Source organism: Odocoileus virginianus, chromosome 4 (genome assembly GCF_023699985.2).
Source record: "Odocoileus virginianus isolate 20LAN1187 ecotype Illinois chromosome 4, Ovbor_1.2, whole genome shotgun sequence".
Classification (NCBI taxonomy): domain Eukaryota; kingdom Metazoa; phylum Chordata; class Mammalia; order Artiodactyla; family Cervidae; genus Odocoileus; species Odocoileus virginianus.
In genome coordinates this window covers 694,850-717,160 of record NC_069677.1, presented here as the reverse complement: position 1 = coordinate 717,160, position 22,311 = coordinate 694,850, and the positions used below count along the sequence as shown (strand labels likewise).

The 22,311-nt window shown below is 38.7% G+C and overlaps 1 protein-coding gene and 1 non-coding gene across 2 annotated transcripts in view; both read right to left on the bottom strand.

Annotated features, from left to right (window-relative positions):
* GTPBP8 (GTP binding protein 8) overlaps positions 1-22,311 on the bottom strand; it is a 251,204-nt gene that overhangs the window by 50,609 nt on the left and 178,284 nt on the right. The gene's annotated exons all lie outside the window — the stretch shown is intronic.
* On the bottom strand, positions 1,230-1,334 carry LOC139034966 (U6 spliceosomal RNA). The gene has a single exon (XR_011487527.1). It is a non-coding gene; the product is annotated as a U6 spliceosomal RNA (small nuclear RNA).

The following is a 22,311-nucleotide window of genomic DNA, read 5'->3' as shown; positions in this document are numbered from 1 at the left end:
AATGAAAAAGAAATAGTTCCATAGCAGGAAATTTTAGTTCTGTCCCCCATGACAGATTAAGTAGAAACAAAAGAGAATAATAACTAATCACATAATTAGTGAGGTAGATCTGATTCATACATATCAAACTATATACTAGACATAGACTGTATGCTGTTTCTATATGAGTTGGGTGGCAGTTACAATTGGCCATATTTTAAGCCAAAGAAAAACATTAATAAATTCCAAAATTTAAAATAGTGCAGAAAACATTCTGTGATCACAAACCTATAAACCTAGAATCTTTTTTTTTAAACCTAGAATCTTAATAATGAATCAAGATAGCAAAACAAACAAAATACCCTAAGACCTAAAAAATAAAGAAAAAAAAAAAAAACACCTCTTTTTGAAACAACTCTTGGGTCAAAGAGGAAATCAGTATCAAAATTACAGAATAGAAAATAATGAAAAGTTTTAAATCTACAATAAAATCTATTTTAGGAATAGACATGGGATAGATAGATGATATCAAACTATATAAAAAGAAAAGCAAGGAAATGAAAAATTAAGAAGTCAGGATAATGCCTATCTCTGATTGAGCTGGGGGAGGAAGCAGAGAGGAGACAGGAAGGACCATACAGGCTATTTTAAAAGTTATCATTTTTATAATTATGGACCCACCATCCAAAATAGTCTTGAGAATGGTGGGTTCATAATTATAAAAATGATAATATTTCATTTTTAATTTTTTTTCATTTATTTTTATTAGTTGGAGGCTAATTACTTTACAATATTATAGTGGTTTTTGTCATACATTGACATGAATTAGCCATGGATTTACATGTATTCCCCATCCCGGTCCCCCCTCCCACCTCCCTCTCCACCTGATCCCTCTGGGTCTTCCCAGTGCACCAGGTCCAAGCACTTGTCTCATGCATCCAACCTGGGCTGGTGATCTGTTTCACCCTAGATAATATACATGTTTCGATGCTGTTCTCTTGAAACATCCCACCCTCGCCTTCTCCCACAGAGTCCAAAAGTCTGTTCTATACATCTGTGTCTCTTTTTCTGTTTTGCATATAGGGTTATCGTTACCATCTTTCTAAATTCCATATATATGTGTTAGTATACTGTAATGGTCTTTTATCTTTATCTTTATCTTACTTCACCCTGTATAATGGGCTCCAGTTTCATCCATCTCATTAGAACTGATTCAAATGAATTCTTTTTAATGGCTGAGTAATATTCCAAAAAATATGGAACGCTTCACAAATTTGCGTGTCATCCTTGCGCAGGGGCCATGCTAATCTTCTCTGTATCATTCCAATTTTAGTATATGTTCTGCCGAAGCGAGCATTAAAAATGATAACATTTTAAAAGCTAGCAGAATAAACAATTAAGTAAATAAAAGAAAGCTATGCATTGACCAATGATGAGAGTGTGCTATAAAGACAATGATTAATTCACTTATGTGCTAAAAACATTTAGAAATAACTGCACACCAGAACCTATAGTGTGAAATTAAGGTACTACTCAGAGAAAAATTAATAGGCTTGTGAGTGTGCTAAGTGCGTGCTAAGTTGCCTCAGTCATGTCTGACTCTGTGACCTTATGGACTGTAGCCCACCAAACTCCTCTGTCCATGGGGGTTCTCTAGGCAAGAATATTGGAGTGGGTTTCCATGCCCTCCTCTAGGGGATCTTCCTGACCCAGAGATTGAACCTGTGTCTCTTACGTCTCCTGCATTGGCAGGCAGGTTCTTTACCACTTGCACCACCTGGGAAGCCCACAGCCTTACATATATCAAATAATAAAAAGGCTAAAAATGAAAAAGGTAACATCCAACTCAAGGAGTTAATAAAAAGAACTGAATGATACCAGGGATAATAATAAAACTAAAGAAAGTGGAAATCAAAATTAAAGCAGAAATTTCTTAACCCAAAACAAACAAACAAAAAAACAGTAGGGTACATTACATCTAAGGGCTATTCCCTTGTAGGAAAAAAATAATGTACTTAACTTAAGGCAAAACACAAATACATACAATAAGAAAATAAAAAAATTATAAAGGAGGACAATAACTGCATTATCAAAACAAGGGAAGTTAAAATAAACATAGGGACTACCTTTCTCAAAATTATGCAAATAAATATGAAATCCTAGTAAATACATACTTTTATAAAAATAAAAATTATTTAAAATGTCTCTAGAAAACAATAGGATATGTACACAAACAAATTACCATTAAAAAAATAGCAAAATTTTTAAAGAAGTAATATCCTCCAAACAACTGGAAAATAAGAAAGCATCAGGACCAGTTGAATTCACAGGAAATTCTACTACATCATTAAGGAATGGATTATTCTAATGCTCATAAGTTTTTTTCCTGGGAAATAGAAAAAGAAGAAAATCTCTGATATCATCAATACCTGTAAGAAAACTAATGAACAGAAACCTCAGTTAAATAGAGTGGGGAGACCAGAAGGGGGAGCTCTCATGCCCTTTGACCATAGCAGAGCCCAACAGGAAAAACCCCTCTTATTTCCTGACAAGGACTCAGCCAATGAAAAGCCATGGACTCGATTTACTACAATGCTCCCAGCTTCCTTTTTCTCTGTATTAGCAGGCTCTCTTTCCCTTCCTGTGTAGGAACTGGCACATGGCCCACCATGGTTGCAAAAACAAAGTTGCAATTCTCTGCTGATCCTGAATAACCCCCACCCCCTTTTTTTTTTGCTGAAGAAATCATTGACAGTCTATTTGTTTTAGGCCTACATTTTGTTGGCCTGTACAGGGACCAGAGTAGACCCCTGACAGCTTGGGAGCTGGTGAGTGAACAGGTATGATCAGTATCCATGATTGAGCCCATTGGGTTCACTGCTTTTCTCACTGACCCTGGAGTTTAAAGGTATGTCTTTCTTCTGGACCCACACTTATGCCCCCTTTTGCTTTTAAAGCTCTCCAGGTTTCATTCAAGAACTGTTTTAAGGCTTTGTTCTTTCTCAGTAAGGCCTTTTTCTTTCTGTATACAAGTACTTGTTTGGTATTTCAGTCTTATTTTGAGGTCAGATTTTTGCAGCTGAAGCTAGTTGAGAAGGCTTTGGCCCATTCCTTTGGAAAAGGGATCTAGAAACTAAACTCTTACTTTCTTATATTTTCTGGACTAAAGCTGAATTGCAAGCCATAGTCCAAGATTTTACCAAGATAACTTAAGATCCTTACAGAGTTGCTGAGCAATTTTGATATAGTGATTCAAAATTATCAACCTAGTTTCTCTGACTTACAACAGCTAATTCATATGCTTGTTGGTGAAGGCCAGGCCCAGCATTGGATGAAAACCGCTAAATAGGAAAATACTGAAAGTTTTCTAGAAATTATAACCAGGAGACCAGCCCACTAACTTAGTATATCAGGCTTAGACAATTGCTAGGTGACTTCATCAAGCAGTTCCTAAGGCTTTTCCAAAGCCTGTTGATTGGAACAAAATTCAGGATTGCACACAATAGTCTGAGCCTGTTCATTAGTATGACAATTGACTTCAGATTATTTTTAAGGAAAATTCTAGTCTTCCCTTGAGATGTTTATTCTACACAGGTATCTTTTAACTTTATGTTTGCTAATGGGCTGAACTGAGACCTTTCCTTTCTAGTAAAAAGGACCAGAATGAAATGGGAAACTATATCCACTCCAGATTTAGTTAATCTGGCAAACAGCTTTCTCACACAGTAGATGAGTCACCTAAAAGAAAGACCACAAAAACTCTTAATCTTCAACTCCAACAAATGAAGATTCCTAAATGAAACCAAAGCTGTCTATTTTCTACTATTACTGTAAAGAGCTTGGACATTGGAGAAGACATTGTTACAAACCTAAGTGCTTCAGACACTTTCTCAGCCCTCTAATAGCCTCTCCAATATCCTTTCAATCAATGACAGGGCTCCAGGAGCTATGGGGATTCTTTACAATTTTCTCTTTTTATTGGCTTGAAGAAACACTTCTCCAGATTGGGGATGAATCTCTTCTAGTCCTCACTGACACTGGAACCACACTCTTGGTGCTCAACACCACTGCTATAAAGTAGGCCCTACTATCTCAAAGTACTAAAATAGTTTAAATCATAACCTTGTTCATATGTCATTTTGCATATAGAAGCATATGTCTGAAGGATAAATTCCTAGAAGCAGAATTGCTGGATTGAAGGATATGTGCATTTGTAAGTTTAATAAATATTGTAAGACTGCCCTTTTTAGGGTTTATAACCCCCGAGATATGAGAAGGCCTGTCTTTCTGAATTTTCACCACACAGCCATCTTCATTCCCGTTTTTTACAATTCTTCTATTCTTACTTTTATTTCTATATGAACTTTAGGATAAATTTTGTCCCAAAAAACATCATGTAGGAATTTTTATTAGAATTGCATTAAACATATAGGCTGACCTAGAGAGAGTAGACATCTTTATATGGTTGAGTCTCTTTACAGATAATTTTCATTTGATAAAGGATTCATTTTCATCCTTAGAAGCAACTGGATATTTTCTTCATAAAAAGCTCACACGTTTCTTAAGTTCATCTCTTGGTGTTTTTATTTATTTTTATTGCTGCTATATTAAGTGGGATCTTTCCTTCTATCTCTTCTGAGTGGTTACTGTTACATGGCTTTGGTTTTTTGTACCCAGTGTGTATCTCACCACCTCAGTGAATTTTCACATTATTTGTAATAGAGTCACCATATTGTGCATGATCCCAAATGACTCAGTGGTGAAGAATCTGCCTGCCAATACAGGAGACACTAGAGACATGGGTTTGATCACTGGGTCAGGAAGATCCCTTGGAGTAGGAAATGGCAACTCACTCCAGTATTCTTGCCTGGAAAATTCTATGGACAGAAGAACCTTGTGACTCAGTAATGATAATTTTATCTCCTTTCCATAGTGTATGTCTCTCTTATGGACTGAATGTGTCCTTCAAAAAATCATATGTTGAACACCTAGCCCTCATTGTGGCTTTATTTGGACATGGGGCTTCTAAGGAAATAATTCAGATTAAGTGAAGTCATAAGGTTGAGAAAGCCCAGTTCCAATAGGATTAGTGTCTTATCAGAAGAGACACCAGAGAGTTTGCTCTCTCAATACCATATAAGGGTGCAATGAAAAATCAGGCATCTGCAAGCCAGGAAGAGAGACCTCACCAAAAACTGACCCTACTGTACCTTAATCTTGGACTTCTAGCCTCCAGAACTGTGAGAAAATTAATTTGTTCTTAAGCCACCCCAGTCTATGGTATATTGTTATGGCAGCCCTAGCAAACTAATGCAAACTCTATTTTCTTTATTTTGTTAAGTTTATTGGCCAGAACCAGTACAAGTTAAGTAATAGTGATAACTGTGGATGTCTTTCTCTTATTTCAGAATTGAGGGAGAATGTTTGCCCATTAGTGCTGTTTTGAGCTGAAAAGAATATAATCATATTAAGTAAGGAAATTTGTTTCTATTTTTATTGCATTTTCCCACATATTTTGTGGTATTTATTGAAAATTTGACAAACAACATAGACTTGTCAAGTACCTGATCAGTAAAATGGGTTCTTTGATCATTATAAAGTTCAAGAGGAGTCTGCCAGGTAGGGATGTATCCCCATGTCACAGGGTTCAGTTGCTGGCTAGAAAACCCTATGGATCAATGGTGGTCTCCATGTTCTGGGGTGGGTGTACCAGGGGCACTACCTTCCTTTCATATACAAGGGCATTCCTAATAATTGGGATGCCAAAGGGCAGATGGGTTCATCAAACCCTCCTTCAAGGTCTTAAAAGCTATGTAGTCCAATTCTTCCTATAAAATTGGGCTGGGGTTGTTACTATTTTAAAAACATACAGAGGTTTGGCTGCAGGAGGAAATGGCAACCCACTCCAATATTCTTGCCTGGAAAATCCTGTGGACAGAAAAACCTGGTGTGCTACAGTCCATAGGGTCACAAAGAATCAGACATGACTGAGCGACTGAGTGCACACATACACACAAACACACACACACAGGTTGACTATAGAAAAGGAATCTGGAATCCAATTTCAGCAGTAATCAACTAGCTTGAGAAATCTTGCAATTGGTACTTAGTTTGGGGTTTGGGGAAACTTAGGAAACCATGAAGTCTACCTGGATATAGGTGTAGCCTTTGTTCCAGTTTCAGATGCCCTAAATATCAGACCTGGATTTGGGAAAACTGCAATTTTTCTTTGGCCACCTCATGTCTCTTTAGGGCTAAAAGTTTTAGCAGGTGTATTCTGTCTTCCTGTGAGGAGGCTTGAGGAGATCAAAGAAGCAAATCACCCACATATTGCAACGAAGTAGAACATCTAGGGAACTTTATATTATCAAGATCAGCCTTCAGAGTTTGTGAGAAATAGGAAGGACTCTCAACACAACAGTGAAGAACTGCTGTCCAAGTAAATTGTTTTTCTTCCCAAGTGAAGGCAAAAAGGTATTGGCTAGCTTTATCAACTGGAATACTAAATAATACACTGCATAAATCAATTACAGAAAATAATTTGCTTCCATTGAGGGTTAAGAACAACAAGTCGTTGAGGAATAACAATGTTAATTTCTTGAAGGTCCTGGACAACCTACACTCTCAGTTTTTACTGTTTTTTCACTGGTAAAATAGTAGTATTACAGGGACTAGTACAAGGGATAATGAAGCCTTGAGCTTTGTAATCCTCTATTATAGGTTTTATGACTTGAAGTGCTTCTTTACTTGTAGGATATTGGTTAGTTCTGGGAAGTGGTTTTGAGGAATCTATTTGAATCGTGATGGGGAGTGCCCTATGAATTTTGCCAGTTTCAGTTGGAGATTTTGCCCATAATATCAGTTGGTGATATCTGATTCAAAGGGAACAAATGGGCAGTGTTCTAGAATCAGCCACCAACACTGAGAGAGCATATAAAAGATGTAAAAGATGTCAAAGAAGGTGAAAGTCGCTCAGTCATGTCCAACTCTGCAACCACATGTACTATAGCCTGCCAGTCTCCTCTGTCCATGGAATTCTCCAGGCTAGAATACTGGAGTGGGTTGCCAAGCCCTTCTCCAGGGGATGTTTACAACCTAGGGATCAAACCCAGGTGTCCCACATTGCAGGCAGATTTTTTACCATCTGAACCTGGTTGGTTACTTTGATGACTACTGTCAAATTCTAGAATTATTTCCCCCTTTAGAAGAAAAAAATTCCAGCATGACATTTCTCTAAGAAGCCTTAGCCTAATAAATGGTTAGGAAAACAGGAAATAAGGAGAAAAGTGTATGCAGGCCCTAAACAAATGTTTCAGAAACAAGAACCTCTTGAGATTCATTAGAGTTCTCCAGCAGAATTGTTTCTGGATTGATGGGGAATGATTGCTAAGATATTAAGGTAAGTAAAAATAATAAAATAGAAGAAGTAGGGTGCTTTTGTATAAAGTATGCTATGATTTGTGTAGAAATAAGAAAAATAAAGAATGTATAAATACACACATATATATACATATGCACACACATAAATATATATGTTTAACTGCATATAAATGCATATAATGTCTCTGGCAATATTTATCAGAAAATAATAGCATTAGGTGCTCCAAAAGAGAACTATGTGACTGGGAAAAGGGGTATGAAAGAACATTTTTACCTTTTTGTATCACCGGATTTTTTTTTTCAGGGGCACATTTTCCAGTTTTATTTTCGTCAGCAATATTCTCCTCCCATAATTGCTATAGAAACACCAAATCCCCTTTCATCCTTTTGAATTATAGAAGGATGTATCACTGGAATTTTGAATCACATAATATATTTAAATATTTTAAGTTAAATAAATGAAAAAATAATTTATTTCTGGTTTTTAGAAATATGAAATTGAAATGAGCCTTACCAAGAAATACAGCATAGTTTTTATTTTTCTAAATATGTATTCCAAATTTCCTTTCAGTCATAAGAGAGAGATTGTTAAAAAACAACAACAAATAAAAACAAAGGGAGTGAGGAACCACAGAAGAACAGATAGATTGTGGAGATGAAACTAGGAGTTAGGAACCTCTCCACAGGGAAAGAGAACCAGAGAAAGCTGGCAAAGCAGGAAGAAGTACAGACAGTTGGTAAGTTTTAGGGTGAGAATAGTCAGGTGAAACATTCTTGCAACACTTTGCTGTCCAGTGGAAACACAGTACACTATCTTGTTCCACTGACCTTTGAAATTACCGGTGTATGAATAAAAAGTTCATTTTTCCATTGAAAACTACAGGTTTTCTCCTGTATGAAAGGAATTAACAACAGTCAGAGAAATTCTCTTAGGAACTTAGAGTCTCTTGGACATTCAAAATCAGTCTGATTGCTTCATTTTTGCTCTTTGAGAGTTTGGGTTAGCTTATTTCATAATGTCAGGAGGTTATATTTGAAAGCAGGGTTTTATTTCACCTTTCAAGCTTCTCTGAACCACAAATAAATATAATTTATGATACTAAACATGATTTTGCTATTATTTCTAATTTTTCCACGAATACATCAAACTTAGAGGAGACACTCAGAAAAGAGAGTGCAGAAGCAGCTCAGGGAGGAAAAGTTTATGTGTCTGGCTATAGTATTCTGGCTTGAACAATGCCAACTCATAGTATGCTAGTGTAAGGCAGGGGAAAGTGAAGCTGGGGCCAAATCAACTTCTGAAGATTCCCATCTCTGGTTTATAAAGTAACAGAAGTTTGAGGGTGGGATGTTTCAAGAGAACAGCATCGAAACAGGTATATTATCTAGGGTGAAACAGATCACCAGCCCAGGTTGGATGCATGAGACAAGCGCTTGGACCTGGTGCACTGGGAAGAGCCAAAGGGTCGAGAGGGAGGTGGGAGGGGGGATCGGGATGGGGAATACATGTAAATCCATGGCTAATTCATGTCAATGTATGACAAAAACCACTACAATATTGTAAAGTAATTAGCCTCCAACTAAAAAAAAAAAAAAAAGGTAACAGAAGTTTAATCTTTCCAGAGACACAATTACCTCTGTTGCCACCTGCTGGTAAAATTAAGCCTCTTTTAATCTAGTTAGTGGCTTTCCCATGCCTAACAAGCACTTTTGGGAATATGGGAATAGATTTGGAGCCGAAGAACTTTTGCTGCTTCAGAGTAGAGAGGCTGGGTCACACCAAGTCAAGTGTTCGTGTATGGAGGACAGCAAATGACAAAGACTGCACCCATGTAAGGAGCTAGCTTCCTCTGGCAGTATCTCCTGCCCTGCCAGTTCTTTCAGTCTGTCAACTCTCTTAAGTTCATCTAAAAAACAGTACCTCCTGAACCCCTAAAGAGACCAGTTTTTAAAGACATTCTGTGGTTTTAAGCTGTAATTAAAAAATCTTTTATTCCAACACCTATGAAGGCACTGCTTCACTTTGTCCTGGGGTTGAAGCCAACACTGACAGAGACTCTTTCATTCATTCTATATGCAGACCTTTTCGTGCTTCTCCCATTCACATACTTCACCCTTCCGCTCCTTCAAAACCTACATTTCATACTCAGTACCTATATGCTTAGACACAGGGCACTCTTACATACACAACATGGTTAACATAAGCATCAATGAACAGCTTGCACATTTTCTGATGTTTGTGGTAGCATAAAATCCTCACTTTATCTGGAATCTTAATATGTGGAAGAAAACATATGATATATTTTTCTATGGTACCACCTGATGACACTAATTGATCATAATGTTTGTTGCCTCTAAATTACTGTAAAATTTTGAAGTGATTTTTGTTTGTTAACAACTGAACACAGTTGTTAAGTCATGTCTGACTCTTTGACCCCATGGACTGTGGCTTGCTAGGCTTCCCTGTCCTTCACTATCTCCTGGAGTTTTCTCAGGTTCGTGTCCATTGAGTTAGTAATGGTGTCTAACCATCTCATCCTTTGCCACCCTCTTCTCCTTTTGCCTTCCATCTTTCCCAGAAGGACATTTGGCTTGTTTCAAGTTTTTGGTGATGATGACTACAGTGGCTATAAACATGCGTGTATACATTTTTATGTGAAAATAAGTTTTCATTTCACTTGGGTGAATATCCAGGAATGGAATTCCTGGATCATATGGTTTGTGCATATTTAACTTAAAAAAAAAACAGCAAACTTTTTGCATTCTTACCTGCAATGCCTAGAGTTTGAGTTGCTCTGCATCCTTGTCACCATGTGACATTATCAGGGTTTTTTGCTTTTAGCCATTATAATCAGTGGTAGCTCATCGGTTTTAATCAGCATTTCCTTAATTATTAGTGCTGTTGACAACTTTTTATGTGCTCCCGTGTCATCCAGATATCCTCTTGGTGAAGTGCCTGTTCGATGATCTTACCCATTTTTTTTTCCATTAGGTTATTTGTTTTCTGTTGTGTTTTAAGAATTCTAATATATTCTGGATATTTTGAGGAAGTGGTTCTTGAATCATCAAAAAAATGTAAACATTTAGGGTCTTTTAGTGTAAGCCTATTTTATTCTATTCACTTCTTGATTATTTACATATGCCATACACAATCAGGTCTATAAAATAAACTTTTCCATTACCTGAAACTGAGTATCTTGAATGATGAGGTATTCCCTCAGGAGGCCCAGAGGGAAATCTGGTGAGCTGCCCACATGGAACTTGAGAAAGGGCCACTGAGTATGGTGAATTCAGCGAAGTCTAGGGTTTAGTCTTAAGCTTTAAAGATTCAGCCAGTGTCCCAAGAGCAGATCCTACTGAGGACACTTATTCCTGTTCACAAAGCTCTAAAGAAACCAACACGCAAGGCCAGAGTGGCAGGTAGCTCACCAAGGTAGCCTTCCTCTCCTGTAGACTTACATTATAGCCTTAAGCTTCCTTGGTGACCTCGGAGTTGGAGTAAGGAAAATTTAGCTATATCAATGTTTATGATGACCTTTCCAGTGGCCCATGGTGAAAAAATAAGCATAGTTTAATTTTCTTAATTGATTCAATTTTAAGAGCTGTCTTTTATCCTGAGGCTATGTTTTCCACAACTTTGCCACATTCTGTATGAACTTATTTCCTTAACATACAGTGATGGATTGCTGGCTTAGCAGACACTCTATCATCACCCTTATCTCCTGAATTTCTGAAACCTTGGGAGGTACTTCCCAACCTGACCCCTAGCTTCCAATTTCATTTCAATACACTTTCCTGTGTGATTACTTTCCAGATAAACAAGTCTGCTTTCAATTCTCAGGGTATGAGACCATTTTCTTTGCATGTCCATACTTGCTGTTCAGTTCCCCCTCTGCCTCTCTTTCTTGATGTCTTCTGAGCCAGCAGTGAAGATTAGCTTCTTTGGATTTCTACAGCACCTACCTTTGATATCATTCCTGTATTATCTTTCACTGTGGGTGATTTGTATGCTTTAGTGCATGATCAGATAGTACCCCCATCAAATGGTAAGCTTCTGAAAGAGGAAGAATAATTTCCATCTTTTAGAAATAACAGAATGTCTCACAGGAAATCACACAGTGCTTCTCACAGATGGTGCTCAATAAAGGTTTGTCAAATGAATGAAGAATGAAATGAATATATGAAAAACTGTATATTCTGTATATTTAAATTCTTGCAACAGACTTCCTCTTTTCACCCATGGTTACCTAAGTATTTTGATACTTGAATGCCCCTCATATATTAATACACACCTCCTATATAAATATACAGATCAAGGGCTCCCTTAGGCTCTCTCCTCAGATGTGTGAGTCTGTGAGTGTAGCCTGCACATCCAGCATGCCCAGGCAGATGGAAAAACAAGCAGGCACTCCCAACTAGGGAAGTCATTTGCAGCTCCTCCCATTACTACTGGCTGAATCTCCTTATTTAAAACAGAGAGCTGGAAGCAACAATTCGAGTGGTGACTATTAGCAAGTTCATTTATCAAAACACAGACCTAGTCTTTAAACATAAAGCAGCAAACCCTGAAAGTACACTCCTGACCTTTAGCATCTTTGCAGCCAAAGCCTCCTCTAGCATCTCCCTTTACGACCCTTAGGGGTCAAGTCAATGACCATGTGGGTCAATACCACATGGAGGCTATTTTCAGATTTTACTTGGCTGAGAGCACTTTCATGAATCTCAAAAAGACTTTTCTCTCTTTTCTTCCTATCCCACAGGGCAATGACTCCCTTCAAAGGTAATCCAGTTACTATTTCCCACTCAGTCTGTGTCTAGTTTAAGGAAGTTTCTGAGGGTTGCAGAAAAAGTAGTCCTGAAGTTCAGATCACAGTTCAGATCTTATCCCTCTCAGGGACGAGAGGGCTACAGTAGAGCCAGCAAAAATGCCTAAAGGAGGAAATTGGAATATGACCCGGGCCACATTAGGGAGATGTGGTTCATTTCTAGTTTCTGATGTCCACTGAGTGGTCCTGTAACCTGGGCTGCTCGAGTGTGGGCCTATCCAAGCTGAGGGAAGGAAGTATAGTTAAACCCTTTTAATCTGTGATGCTTGTGAGTCATCACTGTGGTCATCATGGTGAGCACCAAATCTCACTGTGCTGCAGATAGAAAAGGGATGGAAAACAGAAGAGACTTTATGGTGACCACAGGCCATAACCTGGCAGTGTTTTTGTTTTGGTTTTTTAAATAAATAATATCTACCAGCTTATTTGTTGTCCTTTACCTCTTTCTCTTAATAAGTAGAGTGCATTAAAATACTGGTTGCATAAATATTCTGATGTTTTGATTATTTAATGCCTACTTTATAGTAGATACAAGGAGACACTTTAGTCATAACTATTTTGTGTGGTGCCAGGCATAGAGACATAGCCAATAAATGGCAGCTATAATTATCAATTACTGAATTCTTATAACTGAAGATCTAATATTAACTAGAAACAACTACTGAATTCATTCTTGATCTCTTAAAAAACAGCATTGCAAACTACTGTAGTATGATCTCAAGTACATAATGAAAAAGAAACACAGAAAAAAGACCTAAAGGAACTATACTAAAAGACTTGACATTGAGTGATAGAGTTATGGATAATCTTTCCTGATTCTTTGCACTTTGCACTACTTTTCGACTTTCTATGATGACCATTTCTTACTCTGATAATGTGGGAACATTCTGACTATTTTTTAAAATGAGATTACATTTTTCAGTTACTAAAGGTAGTTTTCAACTTAATTCATCTTTCAGAAGCTTTGCCATTTTCCACCTGTGTGACCTTGGGTAAGTTACTTAATCCTTTAAATCTTAGTCTCCTCCCTGTAAAATGAGGAAAGTAAGTATGTCCTTTCTTTACAGGTCTGTGTGAAGATTAAATGAGAAAACAGGGAAATAACTAGCACAGAGCCTGAGAGATGCAGGTACTCAATAATAAGTAATCTAAAACTCTGAAGTAACTCCTCCCCTTTCTTAGAGTATAAGCATCTTTATGAGCCAGTTTGGACTAATACTGAAAATAGAGTGACTCCATTTATTTATTCCCACTGTCAGAGTCTGCCCACTGCACAATTTCTTGCTTTCTTCAACTATACCTTATAATTGCTGGACCCAAATTTCAAAAGATGAATGCAGTCCTAAGGGCAATTATTTGAGTGTAAATAATAAAATGATGTGGTTAAACACAGGCACATGTGCTTTGGATTTGGAAAGACCAGATTTTAAATTTTCCTAATTACTAACTGTGTGATCTCGGGCAAGGGACTTACATTTTTGGAGACTTGATTTCCTCACAGTTGGTAATTCTAACATTCATCAAGCCCCTAGTACATGTCAAGCACTGGGCTCACCATTTTACACACATTATCTCATCTAATTACACAGCATATTGGTGACATGTAATTATTATTCCCATTTTACAGACGAGCAATCAGTAAAGTAAGTTGCCTGAGGACACTCTGCTGGTTGTTGGTAGAGTTTGGATATTAATCCAGGCAGTCTAACTCCAGAGGCTGTGCTCTTACCCCATTCGTAAAATGGGGATCCAAATCTGGACTGATGGGTTTATCACAATGATTAAATGGAATGATATTTGTGAGGTGCCTATGCATAGTTGGCTCTCAATAAATATATAAGATTAGAATAGACACACTAATCTTAGGAGAAGTTTAGGAGTGCTATATACATGAAATTCCCAAGGACTATATGCTTGGAAATGAGTACCTGCTGTACTTGGCTTCTCCAAGTGCATTTTTGTTGTTATTTGTGCATATCTCTCCCACACTCTTTCTCTTGACACTTAGTAGAGCATCTCAAAGAAAAGGCAAAAATTTTAAAATATCCTTCAGATTTGCTACATGATTTCTTTTAGATATTGTACTGATATTTGCTTATTATTCCAATCCTAACACTAACAATAATGGTTATCACTTATTGAGGACTTGCCAGTTACCAGCACTGGGATAAGGGATTTGCATGATTTCTCTCAATGTTTCCCAACAATAAACTTATAAGTTTAGCTTTATTAGTCCCATTTTTTCAGATGAGGAAACTGAGGCACAGAAGAGTCAAGAAACTTGCCCAAGTTCACATGGGCAATCAATGGTGAAAGCAGGATGTAAATCCAATCCAATTTGTCTGATTTTAAAATCTCTGCATTGGATTTTATCCTTCCTCCCCCCTCATTACCCTAGCCTCCTCCCTCTTTTTTCATCTTTTTTTATATCCTTTTGGACAACCATCCCACTTCCCAACTCCCCGTCCCTTCTTATCTCCATTTTGTGTGTGTGTGAGTGCCTTTGTGGAGACATGGCTAGAGAGTGGTATGAAAGATCACCCTGGGATAAGACTATTCCAAGGATCTAGTGGGAACTGTGTGTTTTCTACTTTCCTTTAAGGCTGAGGAGGCAAAATATATGATGATGAGGTTGAAATTGCCCAGTAACCTTGTATCTTAGGGTTTGGATTGGCACCACTACACCATTGTGGTAGTAAATGGTTCTGTTTGCCAAATATTTTGTTTTTCTCTATCCTGGCACTAAGTTATGATTAAACTTCTTGGATTTTTATGATTGAATGGGAATATTGTGACTAATTATATTGCCTTTGAATTTTGTACAGAAGCAACATGTTATACTTTCAGGCTGGAGCCTGGAGCCTGTTTTAAGACTTTCCCAAGTATTCTTTTTCCTTTGGCACAATCATCAGCAACATTCAAGATGGTGTTGCTCCATCAGCTTGGGTTGCTAAATGATACAAAATGCAAAGATCTCTGCTAACTTGTAATGGGTATGTGGCTTGAGTGAAAACTTTGTTGTTTTAAGCCACTAAGATTTTGGAGTTGTTTGCTACTTATAGCATAACCGAGTCTACCCTGACTAATACAACCATGCTGCAAACTATAGATGATACAAAGCAGTGCCTGGACTTTGGTTTAATAGCTGCCAACAGACTCTCCCCTTGACTATCACCAGTGTGGGGAGAGAGAGGAAGCCAGAGGGAGAGGAATAGAAAGCAAGTTGGGGGAGGAGGACAGAGAGAAAGAAAGGTGAGGAAGAGAGTGCGAGAGTGAGAGAGAGCACAGGACTTTCAGGAAACTATGCCTTTTACTTTGAAGAAACATCATCAAGGAACCACAAGGACTGACACTGTCAGTATTTACAGTGCTCACTAAGATGACTGACGGTAAATACTTGTCAAGTTCATAATATCTTGGATTACCATTTTATGAACAATAGAATCTGTAGGGATGCCTGTTTTTGGAACATTTCACTTGGTTTTAGAATTTACTTTAGCTGAAACACTCCTTGTTGGCTTTTTGAATGAGGCTAGTTTATTTCCCAGCTTTTTTTCACTCACTAGTCCAAAGTATCTAGGCCTGGGGCTCTCATGATACCAGGATAGGGACATTTAAAAAAAATTTACCACATCTTTGTGCTTTAAAAAGGAGTGTCAAAACTCATTCACATTCAAATGAGTTTTCACTCTTTAACTTCTTTAAAATAAGTAAATATACCAGCTCAAACTTGAGCTTACTCTGAAGATCTTTGTTCCTTTCATGGAGGGGGCACAGCTCTATGTGTGGGAGTGGGTGGGGATGACTCATTCTGGAAAGCAGCTCCTCAGCCCTCAGTCAGGAGAACAGCCAGACTCCACAGGAGGAAAGAGTGGGAGGGCAGGAGAAGGAGGAAGAAGGAGAGCAGGGCTCACAGTGCAGAAAAACAGCCTGTGCTTACAGGAAGGACTGCAAGGTTACATGCCTCTCCAGGCAATTCCTAATGTTTCTTCTCCTTCTTGCCAGCCATTATCCCATAACTTATTCCAGGAATCACTTGCCAGGAAGCCAGTGTTTCTGTCTTCACTAGACTGTAAGTTCCTGGAGTGCATGCACCATGTCTTGTTCATCTTTTATTCATCTTACACCCACACTTTGTACTGTGCACGTTGGAGGTTACTAGTAGATGTTTGCTAAGTGAGTAAGACTTGAGGAGCTGGGACCATCCTGAAAACTACAACCAATAAACTGACCCAGAGAGAGGAGAATTAAACTTCTGCCCTCTGCCCTGCTGTAGGGTCCAGATTGCTAACTTTTTAGTTCACACATACTCATTTGCAGCTGCTTTTTCATCTCTTATTTGAATCTACTGCTGTTCCAAAAGTTGCTGTTAAGGGACTCAGCCAACTCTCATTCCAATTCTTTATGTGCAGTGTGGGAAGAATGCCTAGAGCCAGCTTCACTGAAGAGGTCAAGGTGAACGCCTAAGTCAGAGGAGGGATGGTAGATGGAATAAACCCATTCAGCATCCATCTCTGTGCCCCAGGAGCTGTCACTTGGGAGAGTTTGTTCCTACCAACAGATCACAGGTTAGAAGACATTGGAGAGCCTAGAGGCCACAAAAGGTGTCTTCTCGGACTGTAGAAATAGTTTGCTATAAGAGTTAAATTACTAAAATCCATACACAATTGATATGATTGGGATACCTGTGGAAGTAAGCCAGGACATCATCCCTAAATACGTGAGACAAAATGCTTGGGATACTTAAGATATCAATCAAGTGAACTATAAGAAAATCAGGGAAGCAGATAGTAGGACAGTACTCAGAACCCAACCAACTGAAAGCATACTCTTTGAAGAACCCCTCTGAACAGAATGTATCTCTCTGGGGAATAGGATGGGGAGGGAAAATGATTAGCTTTAAGAGTTAAGGAAAAGGAAGCTTGCATAGGCACTAAACAGTGGTTCTTCTGGCCCCTGACTGTGTGAGAGTGCCTAAAGCTTCTTTAAGGAGACACGCTTTTGAAACTGAACTCACATGCCTCATTCCTAAGGAGTGTGCTGATCAGGCCAAAGGAAATGACCAGTAATCTTTATCAGTTGTATTTATTAACAAATAATTAACAAACTGACATCATGTTTGTGTGTGCATGCGTGCATGTGTGTGTATGTGTATATATATGTCTGGATGCACACAGGGTTTGTGTGTCAGCTCTTAGGGGTGTGGAAAGCTACTCTAATGATGCCAGGAGAATCAGGATTCACAGCCTAAAAGGATGGTGATGAGTCTCTGGGGCCAAGGCCACCTGTGGACCTTCTCTGCATCCCTGTGTGTCAGACGCTGAGCTGCCCATTTTCAGGTGCAACAGAAGATACTCTTCAAAGACAATGGCCATCCATTTGCTTCCTGGCATGACTATACTTTTATCCAATGTTCTCATGTGTTTTTGACTGTGACAAAAAGCCCCAAGACTCACTTACTCCATCATCTACCGTATGAAGATCCATGCTCCCCACAAAAGACATATTTTAACCCTTTCAAGGCTTACAAGCAGATCTTTTTTGCCTGCTGTGAGCTTTAGACACCTCTTGAGGATCACTGTCCCAAACACTAGCCAACTTCTACTGGAGTTTTATGGCAGAAGGGTAGCCTCTTTTTCTTGGCAGTCTGTTCAACTCTGCCAACATATACACTGTGCTTAACATGTACCAGTTGTGTGCAAAACACCTCCAATCCCTTCTAATGATAGATGCCACCAAAGCAGGAAGTAACTTTACAACTGCAATAGCTTCCTTTTTTTTTGCTCACAAACCTTCCCAAGAGTCTTGACTCCCTCTGTGACAGCAGAGAAGTCTGAAGGGGCCATACTTAACCAGTGAGCAGACCCTTCACAGGGAACTAGAGAAGAGGACTGCATGGAGCTCCTTGGCCCCCAAAGTCCCGGTTCTTGGGGTACGCCTGCAATTGTCCAATTATTATGAAGTCATACCTGGACTGGAAAGTAGTGAAGGGGGGAAATGGATTTGCTCCCAAGTAGGAGATGCTACCAGGGGAAACAGAGATCAAGGGCAGAGATCAAGACATCTTGATGGAATGACAAGGCCCACCAAATTCATAGGTAAAAACAAACCAATAGTAGGGAGAGGAGCACAGGAAAGGAAAATAGGTGAATAGAAAAATCTCCATGGCTTTTCCTACAATCAGTTGTGGCCACTGATATCATATTTTTAAAAAAGAAACCACCTCAGTCACCTACTGGTCATAACTCAACAATGATTTTTAACCTCACATCCTTTACCTATTCCTTGTGGAAAAATAACTGAACACAATAAGCTACATTCTTTGCTTGCAGAATTCTTTTCATTTTCCTACTAGACTTTTCAGCCAAAAATATTTGCCCTAAAGCCATTTAGCAAATATCTTAATTAAAGACCCCACAAAAGACTGCTCCAGCCCCCTTTTAAAGACAATGCCTATAAGTTGAAATGCTACTAATATATACTCATGTATGCAAACTTGCCTTCAGAAAGATGCAACTTATGATGGCATAGGGCAGCAGAAGGTCAAATAAAAAAAATGAGTACAAAATAAAACAAAACCAAGTAATCATTTAATTGTGTGAGTCATCCTAATGATATAATCTCTCAGATACTTTAGCAGCTGATGAAGATAGTGTGGCATTTAGATTAGCATGGAGAAGGGTAGTATCATGTCCCTACTTCCAAGAAAGTTACTGGTTATGTGGCATCCTAATTGTCCCTCCTCCTTCTGGCACTTGCCTATGGAAGGGTGGTGGCAATCTGCTCCTTCTCACCACCATCCATTCAGGGTCAAGGATCCTGCCTGTGGGGTAAGCTGGCCTAGGTGATTGCAGCAGCACACTGTAGGCGTAATAAGCAGACATAAGAAATACAACCTCATTTTTCCCACTTATAAAATGGGATTATGTATATTCCCAATTTACTTCACTAGAAAGATGCTGGAATATTTTTAAATGCTTAGCTAAGTGTTCTATGGAAAGGCATGGCACAAAGTATTACAACTGCCATAATGTGTTAAGAAACGTAAATTACTTCAGAACCCTAAAAGTTTTCATACAGAAGTCCATGCTTGAGTTTCATTTTGAGCCTCATCAAAGTGTTCCTTGGTTATTTAGTGTAAAAAGGATCTCAATTTTATAAAATTAAGCTATATGTGCTCCTAGAGCCTGGTCTAAAAGGTAGTGTTAAAATGAGGCTCTGATATCAGTTACCATCTAATTCTTCAGGGGCATTGTCTTTGCCTCTTTGTCCTCCCCTTTCCTTCTGGAAACCTGTAATCCTACTCTGTGTGTGTGTGTGTGTGTGCATGCACGCACGTGCACTGGGGGAGCTGGCGGGCTCAAGTCTCAGGGAGAACACAGAAGCTGTGTCTGGATTGCAAAATAAGGCTGTGATTTCCTTTGTTCCTACTGCTGGAGCGTCCTTGGCTGATTAAGTCTGAGGCTTATCCCAGGTTTTGTGGGTCCATGAATGGAGCCTCTTCAGTGCTCACTGGAGTGCAATACCATTGATACTTCTTCTGCCTGCCTCCCTTCCTCTTCCAGCCCACTGAGCTGATGGATTAATCAGGTTGCTTACTTGGAAGGCTCACAGGCAGAAATGCAAGCTGAGGTAGAAGACAAGGACTAAGGTTGGAAGGAACCATGGAGACCTTCTTTCTAGAGTCTAAACTTCTCATTTTGCTTAATTGGGCTTGATTGAGGCCCAGGGCAGAGCAAGTAGAGGCCTGGCCCAAGTTCCATAGCAGCAGGTTAGGGAGAACCTTAACCTCCAAGGCTTCCCAGCCTTCTTACCAAATGCACTTCTCAGAAGGAAGCCTGCAAGAGCTCTGCTGCTCTTGCTATAGAACAATACACTGGATCTAGACACAGAACAATAATACCCTATCTACACATATCCTTCACATTCTCACAGCCAAGTGAGGGATCTGCTGACTAAAATCACAGATCTTTGTTGGGAGTGATGAAGTGGGTCTAGAGTACTGTCTAATAAGAGTCAGAAAGCTGCCTTGTGTTAGCTACTGATTTGTCTGTAATTTCTGTTTTCCTATCATATCCCTCAGTCTCACATACATGCCCCAAACCCTTGAGTCTACAGGTTATCTATCCCCAGAGTCCTTGTCAGAGACTGGTTTCTGACAATTTTTCTCTTTTAAGATAAAACTTTATAGCATTTATTGCTTCCTGACATATTATATGTTTATTTGTTTGACTGTCTCCTGTCACTAAAATGTAAGCATTCTTAGGGCAAGGACTTTATTTTGTTCACAAATATATCTACCTCTAGCACCTGTAATGCTGTCTACATCACAGTAAACACTCAAAAATATTTTTTGTGGAACGAGTGAATAAAGGAATAAATGAAAACTACCTTCCTTTGCATAACACTAGAAGGGAAAAACAAAGTGTAACCTTGGCTAGTATGGGCGTGAACAGCCTTGCACCTTCTTTCTTCTTGGTTCTCAATCCCTCCCCAAACCCCCTTTCCCACTCCATGCCTCCAGAACTCCAATCACTGTCCCTTGCTTTGTTCCCTTCTCAAAATAATCTGGTTCTTTTCCTTCACAACAGATTACAAACAACTAATAGCCATTTAAAAGTAAAACCTTCCAGGGGATGTTTTAGAAAAACTCTAAACCTTAAGTCGAATGGATGAGTCCCTAATGATGGAATTATAGGTATTGGCCAACAGAGGGGAGATGGGGAAAGAGGTAGTAGGCCTTCATAGAGCCTGGTATAATCCAGCACTTTCACAGCCTTGGGATGCTACTGACTGTGAAAATAGAATTCCTGAGAAACTTTGGAATTGATCATTGAATGGTAGTCAGAGAGTAGCCAATCTTATCTGCAAATAGAGAGTGTCAGGATTTCAGAAAAATTGATCATTTGTATGGTGATATTCCCAGTGTAAATGAGCAAAACATTTAAAAATGTAATTTTACAATATATAGTGAGAGCCAACAAATAATGAAATCATTTAATCCAGACATTTTACTTCTGTGAATTTATTCTAAAAAAAGCAAGAATAAGAGAAAAGCTTTATGTGCAAAGAGTACATTGTCACGTTGTTTCTAGCAATTAAAATTTGGAAAGAACCCTAAATGATGAATAGCAAAGAGGAAAAACACAATGTAAACTATACAACAAGAGATCTGAGTTGCACTACACTGGATCTATTTACTAGGTGTGAGAACTTGGGTAAATTATTTAATATCTCCAAGCTTCAGTTTCCTTGTCTGTAAAATTCCTTCTCTATAGTAACAGTGCATAATTCATGGAGCTGCAAGGATTAAATGAGAGATCACTGCAGATAAAGTACTTAGCATAGTGCCATAGTTTTCACTTAACACAAGCACACAGTTATTACTTTATTATTATTATTTCAATAGGTGACATTATATCTTTGTGGAATGAATTAATGAACCAGAACACCTAAATCTCCCAATATTCTAGATAAATGAATATTACAGAAATCATATTGAAGCTTGAGACCTCATTATGAGTATAAATCATCTTATCTGTATGGGTTTGGGATTTGCTGATTCCAAACAGGCAGGACTTGAGGGTATCTTGCTTAGAGGTTGCCTCACATTTTCACCCCCAATTAACCAAAAATAACTTGGCTTTGAAGAATAGGGCACATAATCCTTTTCAACTGTTTTGCCTGGGTACATTCTTTGGAGGGAGGAGAATTATGGGTGGAATGAGGAAAGAAAGAGGTGAAAGGGATCTGATTAAGGAGACAGCTTCTTCTCTGGCTTTCCAGCTGTTTCTGAACTTGTTTTTAACCCTCACAAAGTTTTTACCCACTCCTCTTCTCCCCTCGTCTTGACCCCCAGCTTAGTTCTCAAATCTGATGTTACTACTGGTCTGTGCAGATCTGGAATCCCTCAAAGAGCAGGGGATGCCTAATTGGGGAAACTCTGAGAGCCATCATTAATACGTGCTCTGGAATTGAACCTTGAAAAATAATCATAACAAATGTATTGGCTCAATCTACACAGCCTTATCCTTTTTCCCACCCCTGGGGCCCTGGCTCCTTTATTTACCTACCACAGATTAGACTCTAAATCTGGGATTTTTCTTTTTTTAACTGTTCATGGGAT